Source organism: Bos grunniens, chromosome 29 (assembly GCF_055505025.1).
Source record: "Bos grunniens cultivar Pamir isolate PY7600 chromosome 29, Bosgru_T2T1.0, whole genome shotgun sequence".
Taxonomy (NCBI): Eukaryota; Metazoa; Chordata; class Mammalia; order Artiodactyla; family Bovidae; genus Bos; species Bos grunniens.
This window is the reverse complement of record NC_141193.1, coordinates 11,553,933-11,561,070: the sequence shown is the minus strand read 5'-3', so window position 1 is coordinate 11,561,070 and position 7,138 is coordinate 11,553,933. Positions and strand designations below refer to the sequence as shown.

Sequence of the window (7,138 nt, the reverse complement as noted above, 5' to 3'; positions counted from 1 at the left end):
TTATCACCTTATTAGCATAGGGTCACAAAGAGTCAGACTCAACTGAAGCGACTTAGCACAGCACTCAGCAATAGTGTTTTGTCTCCAAATTGGCAAAAGTCTCCCCATTCTTAGTTCAGTTTGGTTTTTCAGCCAAGCCACAAGGAAGAGATTACAGTAGAAACTCTGTATTCTGATAATTTTCCAAAGCAACTCCCCTTGGACACTGATGGAGGTAGAGCTTTTATGAAGAGATGGGTATATCTTATCAGATCCATTAGTGACCTAGTGAATAGAATAGTGAAGTCGCTCAGTCATGTCCGATTCTTTGTGACCCTGTGGACTGTAGCCTACTAGGCTTCTCCGTCCATGGGATTCTCCAGGCAAGAATACTGGAGTGGGTTACCATTTCCTTCTCCAGGGGATCTTTCTGAACCAGGGATTGAACCTGAGTCTCCTGCATTGGAAGCAGATGCTTTAACCTCTGAGCCACCAGGGAAGCCCCTATTAGTGGCCTAGAGGGGACAGTTTGGGCAGGTCAGAGCATATATAGCCAGGAGCTCCCGGCAACCTCTGCATGCTAAGAACCCAATTGTTTCTGAGCACTTTGGACCCTTGAAAGAACCATGAAGTGGCTTGGGCTCCTTGGGCTGGTGGCCCTCTCAGAGTGCATAGTCATGTTAGTATGGGGAGTATAAGTAGCATCATCTTTTTCTCTGGGATTTTTTTCCTCTTTCTCTTATTCTTTTACCCATCAAGGTTTAAAGAGAATGTAATCATTCCCTGACAGTCTTACAGTTCAAATTTCACTTATTGATAAGAACCTTGCCATTGGCAGCTGGGGCCCAAGGTTTTTGGGGTAGGCTTGCAGAATTGCACAACTCTGGGGGTGCAGTCACATCATGACATATGTGGAAATGGCACTCCTTGGAATTGCTCAGTGCACAACCTGTGCGACTGGAGGTATGGTCCTGTGGAATAGCATTTCTCTTGCATTTGTTTCTAGCTCTTCTTGTTTCCCTTTCTCCATTTCTGTGTATATGTGTCTGTATCATCATCTCCGTGTCTATCTCTCCATCTCTCTGGATGTCTCTGTGCATGGAGAACTCTCTGATTTCTTTTTTCTATTCTAATTCTTCCTTACTTCTCTAGCTTCTTAATTTCCCTAATTTATTTCCCATCTCCTGGCTTCCTCTCCTACTCCTCTCTTCTGCTTGAGCCCCAGAGAAAGATCTTCTACTTCTGATCTTTAAATTCTGATCTCTAAATAGCAGTGTGACCACAGCCAAGTCACAAACTCCTTGCATTTCAAATTCCTCCCTTGTAAAAAAGAGGATGATAAACCCACTTCTACCTTATTCCCTGTATTTCTTTGAGAAAGATACAGTAGGATGGCCACAGCTATGGTAAGTCACTGTTGAGACTTCATATATATCAAGAATATTACATCCCTCATTTCACTTAATAACCAAACATTCTATATTGGTGGGGTAGAGATTATTGCATTCTACCTTTTACCACTGGGGAAACTGAAGCTTCAATTGTTCATAAAAATGGAAAATACACTGCCATTACAATACCACGCATGACAGTCATAGTATAACAGACACCTGACTGCTGCCCCTTCTTTGCTTCCATTTCCCCATGCTTGGTGAAAGAATCCTGCTAACAAAGATGAAGACCATGCAAGACACTGTCCCAGAAAAAAAGTGCTGAAAGATCTCCTGGAGAAACACGCTTACAGACTGTCCCACAATTCCACCAATGACCCAAATCCACTTCTCACCCCCTGAAAAACTTGCAGGATGTATTTGGGGAGGATGGTGCTCCACAGCGCCCCCTGGTGCTCTGGTCTAGCACTGAGGTTCACCTGGACTTTTCAGGTGGGATGTTTGGGGCTTCTGCAGGAGGCAGAGACAGTGGGGAACAGGGACCCCATTCCCAGAAGAAAAGACATTCTCATCCTCAAATCTTGGTCTGTGTTTACTGGGACAAGCAATGACCAGGTGGAGGTAAACATCCATTTCTGTGTCAAAGTTGTGGCATTAGTTTCAAGGAGACTGTTATTTCTGAACCAAGTGATCCATTGAGTTACAAATGAAGGGTGAGCCATGTCTGATCAAAAGCAAAGCTAACCGCAAATCAACTATGAAACCCCGGGCAGAGGAAGTTCAGCCTTTGCAGATCCAAGAATGACACCATTAAAAAAAAAAAAAGATACTGAACCATGGTGCTAGTGGAGACATAAGAGATGCAGGTTTGATCCCTGGGTTGGGAAGATATCCTGGGCATGGCAACCCACTCCAGTATTTTTTCCTGAAGAATTTCATGGACAGAGAAGCCTGGCAGGCCATGGTCCATAGAGTTGCAAGGAGTTGGACTTGACTGAATCACCTTAGCACGCATATAGCATGTGATATATAAAAGTCTAATGCTATAGCTATTGATTTGAAAAATGTCTCCTATCTTCTTCCAGAATATGCAGGTCACCCTGAGACATAGGCAAAGAGTAGATAGATGTCAAATGAAAGGGCCACCTGCACAGTATTGACAGGATATGGTCTCAGTTTAGAGAAAGTGACCCAGGGGGACCTCCAGGAGGACCACCTGGACAAGGCTGTGTTCATGCTGAACATGAGGAGGAGGCTGGAGTGTTTCTCAAATGAATGCACTAGTCTGAGCAGAGGCTGTGAGATGGGGACAGGTGGAGGGAGTGGAGGGTTGGAAAGTGATTTTACAAGACATGGGAAACCCAGCAGGAGGCAGTACTCCAGGAATCAGAGGTGGCCAGGCAATGAGGTCTGCCCTAACCACCAACCTCCGGCCCCTGTAGTTCACCTACCTTGGAAAAATCACCATTGGAATACCTCCTCAAGAGTTTTGAGTCGTCTTTGACACTGGCTCATCTGACACGTGAGTGGCCTCCATCTACTGTGATGGTCTAGGTTGCTGTAAGTACCACCCCAGCCCCGACCATCCCAGACTCCCCATCCCACCTCCTTCTCCATCCTTGGCACCTGACACACTCATCTCTTTTGTCTCCAGCTGCACTATTTCACTTCAACCCGAATGCATCCAATACCTTCCACCCCTCAAACCAGTCTATCAACCTCATCTACGGCTTTGTGTGGATGACGGGAGTTCTTGGCTATGACACCGTTTGGGTAAGTTAGAAACAAGGAGCTGAGTCAGGACAGGCTTTGAGAGTGACTACTGCTCACAAAACAGACACAGGACCAGATGGCAAAGCCCTTCCTTCTGAAAGTCCATTAGTGACTGGCTGTCTGCCCCTCAGACCTGTCCCTGGAGAAATAGCACCTCTGTTGACACACAACCTCCCAGAAAGGCCAACGCAGAGAGTGGATTAGGGTGTGGACTTGCAGCTCCTTTGCCCATAAGCAGCTCAAGGTTCATTTTGCTGGAAGCAGGGAGAAAAGGGGAGAAGCACCCACATTTATTCTTAGACTATGCCGGGCACATTCATGGTAATAACTTATTTAATCCTACAACAATCCCACATAGCAGGTACTGTGATTAGCTCCATGATACAGGCAGGTAAGAAAACTGAAGTTCAGAGAGCAAGGACCTTGCCAAAGTCACACATCTGGTAAGCAATGGAGCTGGGCTGGCCAGTCAGGCCAGTCAAGCAGGTGTGGAGTGTTTCAAGAGAGGATAAAACTGATCTGGGGCCACTGGGGGCAGTTCAGGGCTTCAGTTATCCACACAGGGAAATAGGGAGCCACATATGCGGGTGGGGCCTGATAAATGGGTTCTCACTCTGGGGGACCATTGAGAGTCTAGTAAAAACTATGGCCTGTCTCCCCCAAAGTACCTGACTATTTTCCCTCTCTATCTCTCAGTCACTCACTCTCTATCTCTCTCCCTCACACACATACACATTCACACACACACACACAAAGGCCCAAACCTCTCCAAAAGTATGTTTCCCAGGCAGAGTTTTCGTAAGAATGGTGCCTGTATACAAGAACATTGTATAATGGGCTTCTGTCTTCCGGGGCAGATACAAAACCCACAATACATTACAATGAATGAATTCTGTCCATTTCTGTCATCAGATCACAGTGATGCCAAAGAGAAGGCTACCCTTGTCTCTATACATTTTGTCCTCAGGTGGGAACCACTGGGTCCTGTCCTGAGTCTTTGGTTGCCCCATCTGTACAGAAGGCATGAGGCCAATTTGACTCACACAGATGGTGTTTACAGGAGTAGTTGGTGTTAGTTAAAATCCACATCCCCACACCAATGGAACCCGAATTCCTGTCCCAGCTTGGTCTAAGAGTCTGAAGTCAATGCAGGACATAGTCAGGCCTCAGTTCTTCTCTGCAGTATTAATGGCATCTCCTCCCAGTTTCACTTTCCAAGCCTTTACATAGGAACGCTCTCCTCTCCCACAGATCGGGAACCTTGTCATCGTGAACCAGACATTTGGCCTGAGCAAGGTGTACAACAGACCCGTGGAATCCCAACCTGTTGATGGCGTCCTGGGCTTGGGCTACCCTAACTTAGCTATCAAAGGAAGCGCCCCCATCTTAGACAACCTGAAGAAACAAGGAGTCATTTCTGAGCCTCTCTTTGCCTTCTACTTGAGCACATAAGTCTGAGCTGGACAAGCCATGTCTCCAAGTTAACTGTAAGATTCTTTCAGCTGCAAGAAAAGTTATAGACAACCTGATCCAGAATATTCCTGAGAGATAGTCTATGCAAGGAGAAATGCTGCCCTAGGGACCCACCTGGCCCCATCACTTGTTTTTGCCAAGAAAATTTTTTTGGAACACAGCTATGCTCGTGGGCTCAAGGGGAGCAGTTTGGTCCAGAAGGGCTCAGGGAAGAGGAAGAGCAATAGGAGGTGTCAGGAAATGGGTTGGAGAAACAGGTAACTCGGTTTGCTGGTGGATTTGATATGGAAGATAGATGAAAGATGGTGAGAATGTTCCCTTCAACTAACAGTTCACCAGGAGCCCAGGACCAGTGACAGAATTTTCATGGAGTCAGTGCAAAATAAACATGTGGGACCCCTTGTTCAAAACATACTAGGAATCTCAAGGCAGGGAGAGCAAAGGTGGGGCCCTGCTGAGTGCAGGGCTTCATAGACAGCATAGGTCACAGGCAGGTGAAGCCAAACCTAGTTGACCCTGAACCCGAGTCCTTACCACCCTGGGGCCTTGGTCTTTCTGAAAAATGACAGGCAAAACAAGGAGGGGTGCTAGACCCCTCCAGCATGGTTCCTCTGAGGGTATCTGTAAGAACTCAGGCCACTGGAGGGGACCAGGCCCTCTTCAGAAGGCTGGTGGTCAAAGCCAAGTTGCTCAGATTCCAACCTCTTCAGTGGCACTCATTAGATGGTGACAGACCTGAGTCAGGTACTCAATCCCTCTGAGCCTCGATTTCTGCATCTGTAAATGGGGACCACAGTAGTGCCTCTGATGGCTGGGTAAGCACAGCCCTCAAATAGTTCCTGGTGTTACTGTCCTCATGGTGCTCCCCTCTTTCCTTCTCTCGACAGCCAGAAAGAGAACGGCAGCGTGGTGATGTTTGGCGGGGTGGACCACTCCCACCACAAGGGAGAGCTCAACTGGATACCAGTGTCATGAGCCGGCTTCTGGCAGATAGCCATGGAGCGGTAAGCCTCTCCCTCTGAGGACCACCCCAAGTGATGCTCCCACATGTGCACAAGGACACAGGCAGACACACACAAGTGCACGCACAGACACAGTCACACACAGACATACACACCCAGAAAGACACATAAAAACACATATGGAAACACATTTAAATACACACATGTAAACACACAGAGGCACACAGATAAACACAAACAGACACACACACACACAGAGGGAGACGTATAGACACACCCACAAGCAAGCAAACACAGATACGGAGACCATCCATGGGTTTAAAATCACCCCAGGCCTCCTGACCAGGCCTCTGGCCAGGGTTCTGAAAGGGTCCAGACAGGCCTGTGCAGCTGGGGGAGGCGGGAGGGGAGCACCTGCTGTGCTATGAGGTGGGGAGCAGGGTTTAGGACCCTATACTGTGATGAAAAGTTGATCAGGGAGAATCTCACTAGTCTGAACAGGGTTGTGTTAAGATGTCCAAATGACCAGGGCTACCTGGGAGGGCGGTACTTCTTAGCACACAGAACTGCCACTTGAAAAACAGAGCAAGTCCTAGACAAACTGAGAAACCTGGCCTCCTCAGAAAGAAGCTCCACAGCAGTGGAGACAGGTTGGTTTCAGTGGGGAGAGGCTGTGACAGAGAGAATCAGGAAGCTGGGATCCAGGTGTGGCCTGAGAACAATGGGCAATAATCAATGGCATTCTGTGTGATACCCTCAGACACAGCTGATGTGCCCTTTTGCATCCCATGAGCTAACTTGGGCATCCTCTAACCACAGCCTCAGTCTGAGCCAGGTGGGGTGTTGCTAGGAGACAACATCTCCTGGGGAGCCTGTATCTCCCCCACCCCCTCTCTGAACATCTGCTTCCCCAGAGAACCTCCATCTTCTCTGTGTGGGTTGAACTATTAATGGTCAACACCAGATACAGGTTTTTGACTGTTCCTCATTCGTTTCTTAATTCATTCATTCAAAAAAAAAAATGCGGGGGAAGGGGCGGCAGGCGCCATGTCGGGCCACGAAGGTGGCAAGAAGAAGCCCCTGAAGCAGCCCAAGAAGCAAGCCAAGGAGATGGACGAGATAAGGCATTCAAGCAGAAGCAGAAGGAGGAGCAGAAGAAACTTGAGGAGCTAAAAGCAAAGGCCGCGGGGAAAGGCCCCCTGGCCACTGGTGGAATTAAGAAATCTGGCAAAAAGTAAGCTGTTCCTTGTGCCTGAGGCAATGATGACCCTTAGTTCCATTCCTGATTAAACACCTGGATTCCCTGCCGTAATATCTGTTGCCACCTATAGCTAGAATGAAGTGTTGTCTTGGAACCTATTGTACATTTAAGAATAAACTTTTGTAAGAAAAAAAAAAGTAAAAAAAAAAAAAATGCATCGTGCATCTGCTGTGCTCTGAGAGGCACTGGGGTCAAACTTGCCCTCTCATCTAGTAAAGCAGTCATACATGAAACAAGTCACATACATAGTGAATTACCACTTTGTTACTTGCTAGATACAAGGAAGGGTCTACAGAGAG

At 47.4% G+C, this 7,138-nt stretch overlaps 1 pseudogene; it reads left to right on the top strand.

The window, feature by feature from the left end:
• The first annotated feature begins 6,607 nt into the window (after window positions 1-6,607).
• Window positions 6,608-6,912, top strand: LOC147342089 (translation machinery-associated protein 7 pseudogene; annotated as a pseudogene).
• The last annotated feature ends 226 nt before the right edge of the window (window positions 6,913-7,138 follow it).